This window comes from Triticum aestivum, chromosome 7B (assembly GCF_018294505.1).
Source record: "Triticum aestivum cultivar Chinese Spring chromosome 7B, IWGSC CS RefSeq v2.1, whole genome shotgun sequence".
NCBI lineage: Eukaryota > Viridiplantae > Streptophyta > Magnoliopsida > Poales > Poaceae > Triticum > Triticum aestivum.
In genome coordinates this window covers 730,787,044-730,805,487 of record NC_057813.1, presented here as the reverse complement: position 1 = coordinate 730,805,487, position 18,444 = coordinate 730,787,044, and the positions used below count along the sequence as shown (strand labels likewise).

The 18,444-nt window shown below is 46.2% G+C and overlaps 1 long non-coding RNA gene across 1 annotated transcript; it reads right to left on the bottom strand.

Annotated features, from left to right (window-relative positions):
• Window positions 1-13,851: 13,851 nt before the first annotated feature.
• Window positions 13,852-15,364, bottom strand: LOC123163203 (uncharacterized). The gene is made up of 4 exons (XR_006481780.1): window positions 14,961-15,364; window positions 14,821-14,856; window positions 14,088-14,217; window positions 13,852-13,982 (listed from the first exon to the last, which is right to left on the bottom strand). It is a non-coding gene; the product is annotated as an uncharacterized lncRNA (long non-coding RNA).
• Window positions 15,365-18,444: the final 3,080 nt, after the last annotated feature.

The window sequence follows — 18,444 nt, the reverse complement described above, 5'->3', positions numbered from 1 at the left end:
ACGGCGGGCGCACGGAAAATTCCCTCCCGCCAAATCGCGTGCGTGATAGAGAAAACCGCAAAGGAGGAGGGAAAAAATAGGAGATTTGGAGGATGCAGGGCAACTTTTAGAGGTCGCTATTGAAAAAAATTGCAGAATGGTCCGATATACAATACCTGTTCGGACGGATTTTTTTGTCCGAATACCGTATATATGCGATTATTTTACGAGTCGGGTAGTTATAGCAGCTCTGCTAGAGTTGCTCTAACCAAGTCAATGACATTGGTAGCATCCCTAGCACAAGTCACGGATGCACATTGCTTGCACGCCAAGCCTCTCGGATCTGCACGCACGCACGCATATAAATTTGCAATGGTGCGACTGCATCATCTATATTATCGTTAGACCGATACCGATTAACCCTCTCTACTGTTACATCATCAGTTAACGCCGCCGGTCATGGGGCACGCCGCGTCCCTCCTGGGGGTCACACACCATGTGCACATGGAGGGGTGCTTGGACGAGCTCCGGGCGGCCAGGGATGAGTGCCACCCCTGGGCGATCAAGGCGCGCGACGACCCCGCAAAGCGCGTCCTCGACACAGAGGCGTGCGTCAGGGCTACAGCGGCGCTGCACAGGTGCTTCAGTCGGAACCTCCCGTGGTTCGAGGATGAGATCGCCCGCATGGACCGCGGCCTCGACGAGGATCTCAAGCCCTCGCCGGAGCAGGTGAAGGAGGAGAGTGGTCGAGTGTTTCGGTGGTGGACTGGCATGAGGAGAAGCTAGCTAGGCCGGCATGATTAATAAGTGTACTCGTAGCCAGCTATGCATGCATGCATGCTTGATCTCTACAAAGACTAGTTTGATTAACTAATAGCAAAGAAGGATTAGTGTTGTATCTAATAGACTCTACGCACAATGTGTTCTCTTTCTCTCCATAGTTGCCGAGTTTCTCTGATTCTACGCACACAATACCCATACTACATGCTTTTCTTTGTCGTTGCCGCTCTCTCTCACTCAGGACTATAGGTAGAAGAAGACGGAGCACAATACACCAGAGTTTCACCGGGCTGCACACACAGCCCCGTTAATGTTCCAAGAGCACCAACTCTCTTACAAACACACACTTGTGACCATGGCTTTGACCCGGCCACCACTAGCATGGCCGGCTCACCCACGAGCCAACTAACCAAGTCCTACATGCATGCACGTCCAGCGATTGTGCAGCTCCGTTAACGGCCACAGGACCTGGTTGTAGCTAACTAACTCGGTGAGTCATCCACACACAACGCCGGCTAACTAACTCACACCACCACGCCACACACGCACGCCCACGCACACTTTGCCACGGCTTCCGCTGCATCCCGCACGTCCCACGTGCATCCGACGCGCCCGACGAGTCTGAACATATAGTGTATCCCGCACGTCCTGCACACACTCGACGCGCTCCGACGAGCCCAACCACACCACACGCCAGGAGAGCCTGCTCCGCCGCCGGTCCTTTCTGCAGCTGCGGGCATGCGCGCCGGAAGTGCCAGTGCTCCCCGCATTTGTAGCAGCATCCACGACGCTTCCCTCCGTTGCCCGACGCAGTGCTCGCCGCGCCGTCGTCATCTTGGTCGCCGAAGCTGCGCCCGCCTTGCCGTCGCTCCCGAGCCGCCCACTGTGCCGCCGTCATCATCAGTTGCCCGTCCGCGCGCTCGCCGCCGGCCCGCACGCGCCACGACGTCCTCTCCTCGAACGCCTTGAGCCGCCCGAGCGCCTTCTCGAACACCATCTTCTCCACGTTGAAGAATTGCTCGATTCCGGCCACCGCGGCGTACAGGCGGTCCGGCACGGTGTCCAGCAACTTCTTCACCATGGCGTTGTCGTCGAGCGTCGATCCGAGCATCGCATACCTCGCCGCCATGCCGCTGTCCTTCCGGGCGTAGTCGTCCAGCTTGTCGCCGTCGTCCATCCGCAAGCGATCGAACTCGCTGCGCAGCGTCCCGAGCCTCGCCGCCCGCACCCGATCGGCGCTGACAAAGCGAACCTTGAGGGAGTCCCATACCTCCTTCGCAGTGTGCCCAGCATCGCCGCCCGCGCCGTCTTGCTCTTCCCGGTGTCGACCGCCTTGCCCTCCGCCGGGGCCACCGCACTCCACAACCCATGGGTGTCAACGATAGCCTCCGCCTTGATCGCCCAGGCGATGTAGTTCGTCATCGTCAGCAGCGGCAGCTGCAATGCCATCGCCCCGCCACCACCGCCGTGAGGAACGGGCACCATGGCCGCCGGCAGGATCGCACCAAAGCTCTGATACCAAATATTGTTGCCGCTCTCTCTCTCTCACTCAGGACTAAAGATAGAAGAAGAAGAAAAATACACTGGAGTTTCATCCGGCTGCACACACAGCCCCGTTATTGTTCCGAGAGCATCAACTCTCTTACAAACACGCACTTATGACCGTTGCTTTATAGTCTCAGAGCAGCGCAGCGCCCAAGTTTCTGTTGCCCACGTACGCAAGACCCAGCCACCACTAGCATGGCCGGCTCACCCACAAACCAACTAATCAAGTCCTACATGCATGCACGTCCAGCGATTGTGCAGCTCCGCTAACGGCCACACGACCTGGTTGTAGCTAACTAACTCGGTGAGTCATCCACGCACAACGCCGGCTAACTAACTCACACCACCACGCCACATACGCACACCAGGCACACTTTGACACGGCTCCCGCACGTCCCACGCGCATCCGTCGCACTCGACAAGCCCGACCGCACCAATATATCCCGCACGACCCACATGCATTCGACGCGCTCCGACGAGCCCGACCACACCACACGCTGTGGCTTATTTCAACATTCTTTACTCAACCCTTGCACGTGCTTCGTACACGGTACGGCTCTCTCTACTCTGGCATTCGAGCAGTATATATACTACATATTTCTAAGTCTTTTTTAAGTACAACATCATGCCTAACTTTATTAATTATCAAATAACAAATACATCAGTCCATGGTTGCAGAAAACAATAAAACTAGGACAATATAGTTTGCTGAGTGCTTTCTATTAAGCGCTCGGCAAAGCCGCTATTTGCTCAGAACGGATGAAAAGGAACTCCATAATCAAGAGAAACTTGGCAACTATACTAGTACTAGTGGTTGGGGCACACCCTTGGCGTGCATCCTGAGGCGCGAGTGTGCGTACCAATATAGCTGTTGGAACTGAGAATGTGCTTGTACAGTATTAATGAGCGCCAACCGTTAAAAAAAGTATGTGTGAAGGAAAGGAATTTCGGTCTCGTTCCTCAGTCTTCACGGCCCAAAATGCAGGTCAAGACCAAATATATCAGCATCTATAAGAAAGTGCATGTCCCTTATGCACGTCTCTTACGCAAATCTTACAAGAATTCCTACAAACACTGTTGAATATTACACAACCGATTAAGAAAAGGAGGGCACACGATCCATCCGGCAAATCAACCATGACAGCGCCAGCAGCACAAGCAAGCAAACAACCTGCAATAACAAGAACCGAGAAGTCAGCAGATCGTCCAGGGCACCGCTAGTGGCCACGGCGCGCTCAGCCGCTCAGCCTGGTCTCCTCTCGTCAATGGCGCGACGGTGCTCTTCTCCGGGCGGAGCAGCAGCAGCGTCCTCTTCTGAAGAAGATTAAGCACTGAGAGGTACAGGGATAGAACTCGTAGGAGGAAGGGGTAAGAAAAGAGAATGGGATCCAGCTGCTATTTGAGGCCCAACGAAGCCAGCGTCCCCTTGATCCACCTGCTACTTGGGAAAGCGTATCTTCCAAATTAGATAAAAAACATCTTGAGAAAATTTGGTTGGGATGCAATACCTCATCCTTATGAGCTTCTCAGCCTCCTTGTTGCTGCAATCATGTATACAATTAGAGAAGGCAAGCGTGTCCATTTCATACCACAAAGGGTCCATTCTGACGAAGAATTTGAACCACACGCCTACCCAGCTCTTCTATTTCAGGGGTAAATCTCAATCCATCAAAATTTACACGGTACCTCGGTTTCTGAATCTCCATGGGTAGACCATTATTTACATGCCGAGCATCTTTTTTATTCAGATAAAAGACCTTGTACTTCTTTATCATAGGTAAAATCTGTTTTCCCAATTACTACTTATACAATCTTTACCTGGGCATGCATATGATTTAGATAGATCATGAGAAATAGAGAGATGCAAAGAAATCTGATTATGGTAATAGGATATATTGGACGAACTGCAGGGAGGCAAGGAGCAAAGATATCCCTGTTCAACTCTTCTTTTCAGCCTTGGAGGCATCTCTTTCAGTATGCAGACCTCATCTCTCAAAGATTCTATGGGGTAGTCCACATCAAATATATCTCATAACTCACTGTAGGCAAAGCAATAGAAAACGATAATATAGAGTATGTCCTTAAGTGAATTGTTCAGAATTGCATTGGCTGCAGAAAGAAATGCTGACCTAGGATTATCCCAAAATGAAGTTTTATTCAACTCCGGCACAATGAGTGTGCCATTCAAGTATGCTGCAACCGTCATCATCTCGCATATCTGATTGAACAGTGCAACTTACAACGTTCAGTTTTAGTAATTCAACAGCAGCAATGGCTCAAAAAATGTAGACAACACAGTAGATGTATCGAGATTGTCACAAGCTGTACTTACAAAGGCACACTTTTGGTTGAGACCACCATTGCAGGACACCACCAGATAGCCATTTTTCAAATGGCGGTTTCCTGAACATAGAACCAATAAGGTCAAATGGCGGCAGAGACTGCAACAGGCTTAAAATTAATATTCAACCACACATGAGATAAATACTGGTTAATTCACCATTGATATGAATTGTTCTCTTCAAATACCAAATCCTTGGACCAAATTGATCCGACATGAACTGATCAATCCAAAAGGAGGCGCTAAACCAACAAAAATCTCATAGGGAAGGCAGCAAATGGAAAGGGGAAAGCATCAACGGAAGGCCAAATATTCAGTAGTATATTCTACAAATGCTAGCTATCAGCTTCTTTCACCTTTCATGCATCTCATCGTGCTCAACACAGTTTAATAGTAAAGTGCAACTTATAGGGCCATGACTCGTGAACTACAAGAAAGTTGAATTGTTGACTAGATTCATATTTGAAAATTTTCATTTTGCATCCATTGAGCACCCCTTCACAGGCATGCCACTGAAACTATCTCAATAGGTCACATGAAAAATGAAAACTCATCTAATTCACAACACTTAAATGCTTAGCTAAATGTGTCATGCGGCTACTTGCACAGAGGTTTGAAAAATAAGCTTCACATCGACAATATGAAGCTATGACCGATGACACCGACTAATGAATAACCATCCAAGATAGCGAAGTCAAAAAGTATGCAAACTGGATCGTAGAACACTATCATGTCGTGTTACCTGCCAAAAACGGAACAACAAGGTGCGGCCAAGAATGTTTGTCTCCTGCTGTACACTGCCTCTGCTCGTCGTGAATAAAATAGACATGAACATTTACCACATTAAGTGACCCAAAGTATGCAGCTGCACCTAACGGTAGATGACAGACAATCAACCCATCAGGATGATCATGCACGAAAATAAGATCAGTAATCTCATGTGATCGGCAGCACTCGACGATTGTGATATCAACTACCAGGAAGAAAAGATGGATCAATAAGAAATAATAGCTAAAATTCACGCATGATAAGAGGAAAATTTAGAGTCCAAGCAAACATTATTTAACTTGTTTATTATTTAATAATCAATCAAATCTTATGCGAATGAGCATCCGATATTAGTAAACACAACATGGAATGCTTTGCATCATACCTGAGATCCACGGTTCATCCTCTGTTAGGGAAATACAACTTTCAGCTCCCAGCAAAGTGAAAGGATTGACCAGTCACCTAGCACAGTATGCACAGTTTTAACATGTCAAAACATCTTCCAATTGAACATGTACTCAGCTCCTCCCCGCCAAATGTATCATTTAGGAGGGATTTGATTGGCCCCTTCCTTATCTCATGGCAACATCTTCTATCCCGTTTGGATTTGATTAACTTGACACAAGGGCGGGATGTGTTTCACTGGAATATAACTACATCTGGGTCCATCATAGTTGATTCAATGTACTGTGCACTATCGCATTCAGAGATTCCAGATAATAATAATAAACTAATATGGAAATCGAAGATGCCATTAGAAGTTAACATCTTCAAGTGGGATCTTTGGAGAGGAGTTGTGCTAACTAAATACAATCTCCCTTGACGCACCTATCAAGGAAGCAAGAAATGTACCTTGTATCGGTCATGGGCATCACAATCGCAGCAAATGTTGAGGCACCGATTGTACTCGCCCAGGATCTCGATGGCAGATGAAGGATTGCGAAGGATGAGTCATCAATCATGCTTCTAGACGAGGTAGCTGCGGAAGGAGAGGATGTTGTCATCGTGACTAGAGTGAAACACCATGTCCTCGTTGTGCTCTGGTAGGTGTCAACGCTGAGAATGATGCACTACAGAGCCGGTGGTAGGAGCTGCCATACAACGAGGAGCTAGTCGCGGCCGACGGCGCCAAAGGTGAGGCGGTCTTGCTAGGATACTAGATAAGACATGATGAGGGTGGCGAGGCCGGGCTGGAGATACGGCTTGGGTGATGTAGTAGTCTTACCGAGGCACAGCCGACAATGCCCGATGCGATCAAAACATGCTCAATTAGTGTTAGTTGGATTAGGCAGAGAGAAATCCGATCTAAATATTGGCGCAGACCAAACTCTACGTTATGTAGACAATAAAGGAAGTTCATAGGCATATGAAAAAAAAATATTATATTAAATAATACTACATCAGGCAGTAGCGATGTGCAAAAAGAACAAGCCACCAGTATTTCAGCAACTGTACATGAAGAAATCATTTTCATTATAGTTGATCAATACATGCTGAAGTGGTGTGTCCATCGATTGGTGCATCTCTCTTAGAACCTTTAGCATTTCATCCCGAGGGGAAAAACCATTCAGACCTGGAGGATTTCATTGAACTGAAAGCACGACCTTCGCCAAGTGAAAGTAGACTAGTTTTTCTGCTCATCATGTAGTACACACAATAATTAGGAATGCCATTTTGGAGGAGCTTTTGACAGCCAGAGCACCTGCATGGGTAGTTGGCAATGGCATTGTGCCTCCGTGTCCATGCCCATGCCCAGTCATCGCCGAGAAGAAACACACGGTTTCCTCCTCCAAACCTCCGGTCATACTGCTGGGACGAGCCTGGTACTACTGCAAGTGCTTTGGAGCCTGTCGTGCCAACAAACAGGACCTGGTGGCCTAAATCATTCACCTCCAGCCATTGGCCTCTATCCAAGTCTGCCGCGAATACTTGCAGATTCATCTCGTGATAATCCATCCTGGCCCCATAAATCCTCTCCGGGATGCTCCACCGCACCATCAGTAGTGTCTGCTTGTCAGATGATGTGAACAGGTGGTATTTTGCATAGGTCGCATATGGTGGTTCGCTGATGATGGCATGCTTGACGGTTGACGCGACTCTGAGATACCGCCTCTCCGGCGAGAAACTCATGTGAAAAAAGGTCCCCGTTCCAGCCAACTGCGAAGATCTTACCATGGTGGAAGGCCACGTCCACGTAGACCATGTCCTGAAATTGGTGAAGATCACCAGACGTGACTGCCGCATGTGACCAGGAAAGCCGCGGCGTGCCTGGCCGGAAACAAGCAAAGTTGACAGCCGGTGCGACACTGAACGGGGCACCGTGGAACGTAGCCACGACGAGCTGAGGCGACTCAACGACGATGTTTTCAATATAGCACGGTTCCTCACCTCGGGGGCTGCAGGTGCCAACGACGTCATAACCACCGTTGGGGTGTCGTTCGTTCAAATTGAAAGCACGGTTGGTGCGGCGGTATCGGCACGGAACCTCGATGGTCGGCGTGGCAGCGGTGAACGGATCACGGAGGAAGCATCTACCGGATGGCTCGTGTTCGTACAGGAGCCAGCTGCCGAATGAAGCCTCGACGCGGCAGTCGCTGGGCTTGGTGAATCGGCGCACCCTGCCATCGGTGAGGCTCAGGTACGCGCCGTCACCGAGGTTGATGCAAGACACGGCCGGCGGCATCAGTGCGCGGTTGAGTTGCGCGGCGAGGGCCCAGTTGCGGCAGACGGCGGCGAAGCTGAGCCAGTCGTCGTGGGACGTGAGACGACAGAGGATGAGGCCGGCGATCTCCGGCGGCAGGTCCATTGTTAGAGAGTTGGATACGATGGCGACGGGGTCGGATGCGTTGATAACTTGATATTCAGTCTTGTACCGATCCTTGATTTTCTCACGTAATTTTCTCATTGATACCGATCGAAACTGATTTGGTAGTGCTACGTAAAAGGGACCTTCCTAGAATATTCTGAACTCTCATTAGTATTCCCTCAGTACAGATAATTCACCGCCATAAACCCGGTCGGCGATCGACGCGATGGATCGGCTGACCGACTTTTTTTCATATCCGATCGGCCGATAGATAGCCTGGCACATGTCATGCGTTCTGGCAAGTCTGGGGTACGCACGCCTCGCGCGCAGCCTGCAATGCGATGTTTAATTAACCCTGAAATCCAGTAGTACATCAGTTAACGCCGCCGGCCACGGGGGCCGAGACCTCACGCCATATGAAGGAGGGCGGGTGCTTGGACGAATTCCGGGCGGCCATGAAAAAGTGCCGCAGTGATGCAGTCGAGGGGCTGCACAGCAGCTCCGACTGCGTCCTCGCCGACGAGGCATGCGTCAGGGCCACGGTGACGCTGCGCGAGTGCTTGGGCCGCAACGAGCCATGGTTCGAGGACCAGATCGCCCGCATGGACAGTGGCCTCGACGAGGACCTCGAGCCCTCGCCGGAGCAGGTGATGCAGGAGAGTCTTCGAGACTTTAGGTGGTGGACTGGCATGAGGAGAAACTAGGTAGCTATCTAGGCCTCCTGATTAATATGCGCACTCGTAGTCATAGCTACATGCTTCAGACCTGCTGTACATACTAAATTCTTTTAGGTATATATATATATATATATATATATATATATATATACAACTGTTACGGTGATTGGCGATTTTACGAGCCGTCCATCCACCCCAGTTAGACGGTGGAAAAATATGAGTTACGGGGAGTTAGAAAAGTAAAATTACGGAAAATTACAAATAACGGTGGGACCAGTACAAATTTTTGATGGGACCAGTTAGTTTTTCAAAGGGTAGATTTGTCATATAGTTTGGAATATTCCTGACCCGATCCAGTCGTCTCCTCTAACCACACCCACGACGCTCAAATGGCTCCCACCTCCCGCGCCGCCGCTCCTCTTCCGCCCGCGCCGTCGATGGGATCCGCTCCTCCTCGCCCGGACATGCCCGTCCGCGGCCTCGTCCGCCCCTTCCCCGTCCGCCATGGTCGACCTCCTGAAGTCCTCCGCTCCTTCCTCGTCCACGGTCGACTTCCTGGATTACCTCAAGTCCTCCTTGTCCTCCGGCGAGGTGAAGCTGCTCTTTGCCGCCGACCAATTCCGCAAGTCACCCGGCTTGCCACCTACCCACCCACTTCAAATTCCCCCAAAACTCATCTCACTTGTGGCAAACATTACATGATAGATAACGTCATCTTTGCTCTGTTCAGGTTCTGATGGTGCAAAGCTTCTGGCTACCAAGGCAAAGGGCTTACCTCGCATCACCATTTCTCTCCATAGTGTTACTGGCGCAGTGGCGCTCCTACGAGTGATGCCATAGCCGAGTTCTCGCTATTGCTCTGTTCAGGTTCTGATGGTGCAAAGCTTATAGGACTGCACGGGAGCTTGCACCCAAAGGTTGTTGTTTCTTGCTTTTTTGTACACTTAATTTCCTATCTGGTAGTTATGTTTGTTGCTGACAAAACATCAAATTGTGACTCAAGACTATACTCAGTGATGTGCTATTTATTTTTATTTTTTTGCAGAACAAGAACAAATGTCACAACTGATGGGGAGTCTGTCAACTGAAAGAGTAGGCCATCTTATCTCCTGTCATAACCAAAATAGTGTTGTTCGTGTTGTTGCTGCTGCTGATGCTTGGTGAGTACAGCAGTGTATATGGGATCATGAGTGTCGCTCACTGAATCTACATAATTTCTTGTTATGTCGAATAGTTTTCGATAAGTATTTTCACAGCTTTCATTCACTTTGTACATGGCATGTTTTTTGCACACTAAAACATGATCAGTGGGAGTTCACTGTGTACGAATGCCTACATCCAGTAATCCATTCTTTCTCTCAAATGTGTTCATGAAAGTCCCAAACGCGTCGGTGCAGCTGCCGATGCCGGCCACCGCCTCCACACATTGGTCCCCCACTCTGCCTCTAATGCAGCTAACCCCGGAGCTGGCCGGAGTAAAAAAGGTCTTCTTTTTCCCCTTATCATGTGATCTTCTCTTGCAATTTCTTTCTTATTCTTCTTGGGCTGGTTTAGTTGAGAATGCAGTGCAGTGCTGATACGATCTTCCATTGATTCTTGCATGTGTAGTTGACCCTTGTTCTCAGGATAAATGAGAGGATGATCCAGTGTTGATATGATTTTCATTCAATTTTCTAGTACAGTAATTTTGGGACGGAGGGAGTATTAACAAACCAGACGTGATTGGCTGCTGAAAATTACAAATTTTCCATTCAATATTCTAGTACAGTTTGATAGCAAAACCAGCTAAATTTCCAGTGAGATGAGTTATGCAGTACTATATCACATTTAGAATAATTTGCCTTGCCCATTTTCCTTGAGAGAGTGAAACTAGAGATGCTCCTATTCCTTGTTAGAAGAATGAATTACTGTGTCATAATAATTCACTGTCCCTGAACTGTTAGGCCATGATCGTCTACGAAACTAAAAATCAAAGGCATCAATTCTTCCTTGGTACTATGTCATAAGAATAATCCAATCATGTCACTGTAATGCATCTATCTATTTCGAAAAATGGTCACCAACCTAACTGGTGTTCTGAATTTCAGACAATCCTTAATCTATGCCATGGCAAGAGTCTAAGAGACAAGATCAGTCCAGTTCTGCGCATAGTGTTTTCTTAGAAAACCTCACCACAACTAAAATTCTTTCAGGTTTGGTACTCTTAACGAGTTTCTTGGACTGTCCTGCCTCTGTATCTAAGAAAATGGCACAATGATGACAAAATATGTGCTAGCTCTCCGTGAAACCTTCCGTATAGGACAACAAAATGTCTTCATCTGAATTATTGCATTTGTCATACTAACTAACCACCCTCCAACCAAACGGACAAGGCGAATCAAAACGGCTTGTCGTCTACTAACCGCTCCGTATTAACTACAGTTAATTACATGAAACATTGCTAGCCTCACTAGCATTTAGCTAAAAATAAGACTCGGCCCTTGTGGAAATTGTGATGATCCGGTGCTGTAAATCGCTTTGGCTGCATCCTCCTTCATTGCTGCATTTACAAGGTAGGTAGTAGAATTATTTTTTGATCCCTTCTTCGAGTGCCAGCCAAGAGCTTGGTTTTACAATTAGATGGAAGAAGTCATGTTCATCTGTCCATCCTTCCCCTGATCTTAACTTTTCAAGGTAAGTACAATATTCTTTGCATTGTCACCGTTTAGACACATCTCTTATCCTACTGGGACAGCATGTTGTCTGGCATTCTGTTTTCTCAAGTACAGTAGTAATGGTTTTTGCTCTTCCTGCCAAACCTGACATTCAAAATGCTGTATAAGTAGCTGAGCACAAATCATTACATAATTTTCTGCTGAATGTTGTCATATGTATTTGATTCCTAACTCAGTTACTAGATGTTTGACGACCATTAGTAGCAAAAATTATGGGGACGAAATGGTGTGCTTCACTCTTGTCTTGTACTCCCTTTTACTCCGCGTATTAGATTTTTGTCTAGTCAAACATTGCAATGTTTGACCAAATTTATATTAAAAAATATCAACATCTACAATACCAAATATATATACTATGAAGCTACATCTCATAACGAATCTAATAATATTGATTTGGCACTGTGAATGTTTGACTTTGGACAAAACTTATATGCAAACTAAAATGGACTGGAGGGAGTATTCTTCCAAGAATGGCTGGGATGGTAAGTAATGTCTTGTCTTATCTAAGAGTGATCTCAAACTTGTACTGAAAGAATGCGCTAATGCAGAATCACTGCGGCTGCTCTCTGTGAATGATAACCAGTTTGTAAGATATTTCAGAGACCATCTTGACATATTTGTCGTATTTATGTTAAATGATAATCACATATTGTCAGGTTTGTGGCAGTTTTGACAGCACATTCTTGTATCTTGAGCAGTTCAGAAGCTTACAAGGCAAGTGCACGAAATGTTGGGCGCATAATGGACGATTTGGAACATTGTCACCTACTGCCGGTGTGGGGCGCTGCCAGTCTCATGCCGGAATTGTGTGCCTGGGCCTGCCGCAACCATTTCAGCTGTGGCTGCTGCCAGGGACCCGTCACTGCATATTATGTTCCCGTCGCCTCCTCTTTCAGCTGCCAATTATGTCACATTCCAATACTCCTAGCCGTGGATCGTTTGCACTAAGACTAAATGGTTAACTTGTCACTTATTCACATATCGATACATCATGTATATTTGTATGTTAGATGGATCATATGAGTCTGTCAGTTTGATCAGTTGCTTTTATACTTCCGCACCTGTAACAATGTTGCCCATGAGCTTGCAAAGCTAGACACAATCTCTGAGTTTACATATTGATTCCAGGAAGTCACTGCTCCAAATTGTAATGTTACTCTGTTACCCAGATTCAGCAGGGCCAGTTTAATACTCCCTCTTATCAATTGAACTGCAAAAACATCTTATATTTTGTACAGAGGTAGTAGACCAAGTTCAAAACCCAAAAAACGAGTTGAGAAGCTCGTTTACAGAATTATATGTTATCACGACAAGGTTGAGCACTGAACGATTGGTGATACAACATTAATCGTTATTATACTAGAGAAAGGAACTAATATGTATCAAACTACAGGATTTTTTTAGGGCAAGCACAAAACTTTATTACAAAACAGTCTGGGCTACATCGCCTGATACAGCATCAGCTACAATGGCTGAAACATTATCATCAAACACAAGACCGTCTCCATCATGGAGATTTAAACCTAATTGCGCTGGAGAGTGGGCAGGCACATTTGCAACAAGCTTACAGTGAAGAAACTCACATGAGGTGAACCAGAGTTTGGCCTGTACTTTGATGTCTTCTATCGCCTGAGCTTCCTTGGAGAAATCAGGTGCATGCCTGTTTACTGCTTGCTCAACCAGCTGTGCTTCTGTCTCCACCATCATCCGCTGCTTGCAGTTCAGCAGCAAATGCATCATACACATTCAAGGCATGCCCAGCCCTGGCAGCCACAATTTGACCTTCTGAATCTCTGGCAATAACGCCCCAAGTTCCATGCTGCTAGCCAGGACATGGGGCCCATCCACATTAAACTTAATGATGTCCTGCCGCAGATGAACCCAATGGAGTATCAAACTACAGGATTGGCAAAATACAGAACCCGTGTACATCCAGTAATATATGTTGTCATCTCGATAACAATGGCAATATCTGTTGTCCCATGCCATTCACATATCTCCATAAATCACTAAGTTAGAATTTAAGTTGCATGACAGACAACTTATAGGCCGATAGAAATGGATAGTAATAATTCGATCATACAAGCTTTTTACACATTAACCACAAAGCAATTGAATTATGCAAAAAACATAAGGACAAAAGTGGCTAAAGTCACGACAACACTTAGAGAACCTAATCTAAGAATGGTATAGAATGATAATTTCATTGAAGATCTCTTCTCATTTGCCAAAAATCCTCTTGCCGAAAGCTACCTTCCTCTCCAGCAACTCCCATGGTGGCACTTGAGATTCGTGTTATTCTCGATGCCCAAGAATTGGGGATCAGGAATCTCCATTGGACGATCCTCAGCCACAATTTCTACATCAAATAACTAAATAACAGGAATAATATGTCAATAAAGTATCATTGAAATATGAATTTCCTGTTGGCAGAGATTGGAAAAAAATCAAAGAGAAGTTGATACAAAAGCAAATACCTCAGATTCTGAAAGGGACAAAGAGATGTCAACCCTTGTGAGTGAGAGAATGGGCTCTCCATCTTCCTTGCTGAAACCACTCCATGGGGGACATGTTGGATTGGAGGTTTACTGGTCGAGACCAAGGAATCTAAAGGAATTGGAATAGATCAAGCGATACTAGTGAGCCCAGACGAGTAAGACCAGTACTTGTGACTTAAGTCAATCTGCAATACATCGATCAAGTGTAGCATCTGATATCACTGGATCGAACAAACACAGTGCAAAATATATGATGTGATCAAGTACTTGATTAAAAGGAATAACTCTGGTACTGGACTTACACATACAACAAGAAAGAAGGCATCATGGCATGACTGGATCAGTGAATGGGAACTATAGGAAATCAAATGGCATGGTATTAAAATTACACAATGCATAACACATACACCATCAGTGCAGAACAATATAAACTGAACCTTTATGAGTGTTGAATAGTTAGCAGTAAATAAGTAACTTCACATTCATTTGATGCTTTAGATAATCCAAAGTTCCCAACTATCAGAAACAAGCAGCTGATAGATATGTGTGGAGTTGCAATCAGCTACACAATTCAGTCAACTAGTGGTTTCCTTTCAAAGTTGTAGTACTGGGTTGGATGGTACTGTAATTACGATTGTTCAGAGTTCAGACATGCAATTCAATGCTAGACAAAAACCTACGAAGATTTGAAGATAAGATTCAACAAACTGACCTTTCTATCCAGCACAGCAGAAAACAATAAATCCCACTGCAAGAACGCACCACACACATCAACTTCCTTGCACTTGCAAAAAGAAAGGAATATGTAGATCTAAGGGGAAGATGTAAAGGATGGGGGGTACGTGGCCAGACCGTGAGGCGTCACCGGCGGAGCAAAAGACGGCGACGAGGCCACCCGAACCCTAGGGATGAGGCAGTACGGCGCCGACAGGACAGTGGCGCCCGTCTCCTCCGCCATGAGGTGGCGGCGCACCAGTATGTTCCTCTGCCGGATTCGTGGAGGACGAGGCGGCGCACCAATATGTTCTCCCGCCGATGCGGCGGCCTCCGTCCCCGGGGCCGCCGCCGCCGTTCTCGCCTAGGGTTCGCGGAGGCGTTCGAGCGGATTGAGCCACGGAGGAGAAGGTTGTGAGTGAGGCGGCCGCCGGGATACCGCAGATGAGGAGGGGGCGGCGTTCGACCTGGCTGGAGCAGGAGGACCTCCGATCTGGTGGGTAGCGACAATGGGGGATGGGGAGAGGAGCAGGAAATTTTGGGGGAGGGGCGGTTGCTACGGGCGGGATAAGATCGTGGGGGAGATTTTTGTATTTTTTTTGTTTTTTACCGAACGCCGGTGGCGCCATCAGCCAGCAAGGGTAGAAATTTTTGGAAAAAAACAGAGGGAAATAGTATTTTCGGCGTAAACGTGTGAAATGTTTTTAGGAAATTAGAGTTTTTTTAGTGTGCTCGGACGACTATGATTGATACTTCTGGGCCCGGCCCGAGCGACCAAGATTGTTACTTGCGGGTCTGGAAGACTAAGATTGTTATTTCTGGACCAGGACGACTATGATTAGTATTTGCGGGGCCTGACGACTAAGATTGATACTTGTGGGCCCAGATGACTATGATTGATACTTGCAAAGCCGAATGACTATGATCAGTGGACTATGAGCTGTTTCTACGTCAGTAAATGGGAATGAGAGCTCCCTAGCCTCCCCTTATATACTCGAGGAGACTAGGGTTTTACAGAGAGAAACCAATCTAGGGTTGCGGCTGCACAACTTGGAGGTTAAGTTGGTTGCATGGTATAACACCGTCAGTAGGACCTCGGTTAGGTCTTCAACATTGGCAACTAGGTGGGTGGTTGGTGGGTCGAAAAATCCAACCATGGTAAGTGTGTGATTGATGGTTTACAACCCATTAGTAATGTGGAGAGGATTTGTGTTCCATGGCTGCCTCCCACTCCGGAATTCCTCAAGATTAATGTTCATGCAAGTTTTGTGGAGGCTATTAGCGCAGCGAGCGTCGGGGTGGTTGTTAGAAATCATTCTGGAGAAGTTCTTGTTTCTTCTTGGGATTATATTGGTACTTGTCTTAGTGTTGAGGAAGCGGAACTTCGAGCAACCATCTCAGGCCTTTACATTGGTATCACTCTTCACAAGCCCATTTTTTTGGAAACTGACTGCTCTTTTGTGGCTCGGTTTTTGCAAATGATAACCTGGACAGGTCAAAACTTGTTGATTTGAAGAAGGAAGCGTTGAGTGTCTTCAAGATGATGAGTTCTTTAAAAATCACCAAGATTAACAGGAAGGCAAATATGGCAGCGCATGAGATTGCAAAATTTAGTTTTATAAATAGATCTGATGATATTCTTGTTAATAGTGTTCCGCCCTGTGTGGCAAGAGCTGTAACGGATGATTGTACGAACATTTGTGTCAATTAATTAATATATGGGTGGGGTTTTTCCAAAAAAAAAAAGAATCCCAACCTTCCCACATGACTCCCTCCAATCATAAACATAGGGCTGCTATTGCGAGCCTATGAATCCGATCTATCATCTCATTCAGAAAGGTTTTGTTGCAGGCCTCCTAATCCTGACCTCACATCAGAGTGCCAGGGGAAGTTTTCCTGAGATCCGATCTGAAATAGATCTGGGGTGTTCCTGCAAGGTCAGGACAGTTGTCGAGCACCCGAGCTGTGTCGTCGGATGGTTATCAAACCGGCCTAGATGGCCGGTCGAGTCAGTGAAGAGCATGTTGTTGCCGAAAACAAAGATCGGGCCTGGCATAAAGGTCATGCCAGAACCCATCTGCTCACCCATGTTGATCGCCATTTATTCGCGGTGGCTACGTAGCGAGACCTGCATGGGCTAGCAATGACGGAGTCGATTCTGCGAATCTCGGTAGGGGTCCTGAGCTAGTAGCCTAGATGCAATGATAAAATTGGATGCAGGTTTTACCCAGGTTCGGGATCTCTCGAAGAGATAATACACTATCTCCTGCCTTTTGATTGTATTGATTTGTGACGGAGTAGAGAGTACAGGTTTGTCCATCACGAGATTGTTGATGTCATCTATGAGCCCAACCCCCTAGTTTTTATAGTTACCATGGGGTCTAGGGTTATAGATAAGTCGACTATGTACGTGGTAGATCGTGGTGTAGACGACATCTAAGTCTTTTTAGGGGGGGGGGGCGGCAACTGACTCTATATTCAAATTGCCTTTCCGAAACACTGGCACTCACTTAATGGGCAGTAGGTCTCGAACCGGCTTGGCAGCATGATGGATGCGATGACTGTAGCATCATGTCACCTTGCCTCGCCATTGATCTATAGGCCACTTGGTGGCTTCTTTTTACCCTTTTTATTATGGCATGTTCGTGCTATTGCCGCAACAGATTTATTTTTAAATTTTTTGGCTATTGAACTAGTTGTATGGATTTGGTGGTTGTTTTATGTATAATAATAGTCTGGCAGAATACAAATTAATAGCCCTACGGTGAAGCCAATTCAAAGTAATAGTAAAAATCATTATAGTACAAATGTATACAGTTTTCTTTCAATAATTAGTGATAATCTTCAAGTTCCTTCAAGAATTCATAGTAATGGTCATACAGAAGGAGCCTCATGATTCTGAAAAAATAGCTAAAATACAGTACGATCTTCAACAATTCAGAATTCAGCATAATAAGTACAATATCATTTTCCATGTGTCATCCTCTTTTCTTGGCAGACCTTCCTCTCTGATTCTTGGTCCTGCACACAACAAAAACTGAATCATTTCAGGCAAGAAGACATATTCAGCTACAGATCGAGAAAAAAATGATTTAATAGCTGAAGAATTCGTAAAATTATAAACCTGCAAAAGCACAATTGCCGAAGGTGGCCCCTTTCCGGTAACCAATGGAATCCGACATGAAACAATTTCCAAGATAAAACAACTGCATAATATAATATCCGTATTACCCAAGGGTTGTATATACATCTAAGCATACCAAGAACTAGTAGCATATCATGAATCCATAAGCCAAAACCAATACTGTATGTAAGACAGATAAAAATCGACAAAGAATAAAAGCACTGTAGTGGCCATGAAAATTCAGAATTGGGCTATATAAAACTACATGTGTCATTACAAATACTGTCTGTGTAGTTGTCTTGAGAATTCATATCTTACATAATTTGATGAGTAGGTATCCTGCGTAAAAACAAAAACAAGAGGCTGTCACTGCATAGCCAAGTCGTCAGTGTAAGCCTTCAAAGAAGAACCAAAATAAATTAATTAATTGGTGATATGCATGCTCAAGGTAAAGGGGGCACCAGGAAGATCTTAAACAGTACATTACAAACAACACCC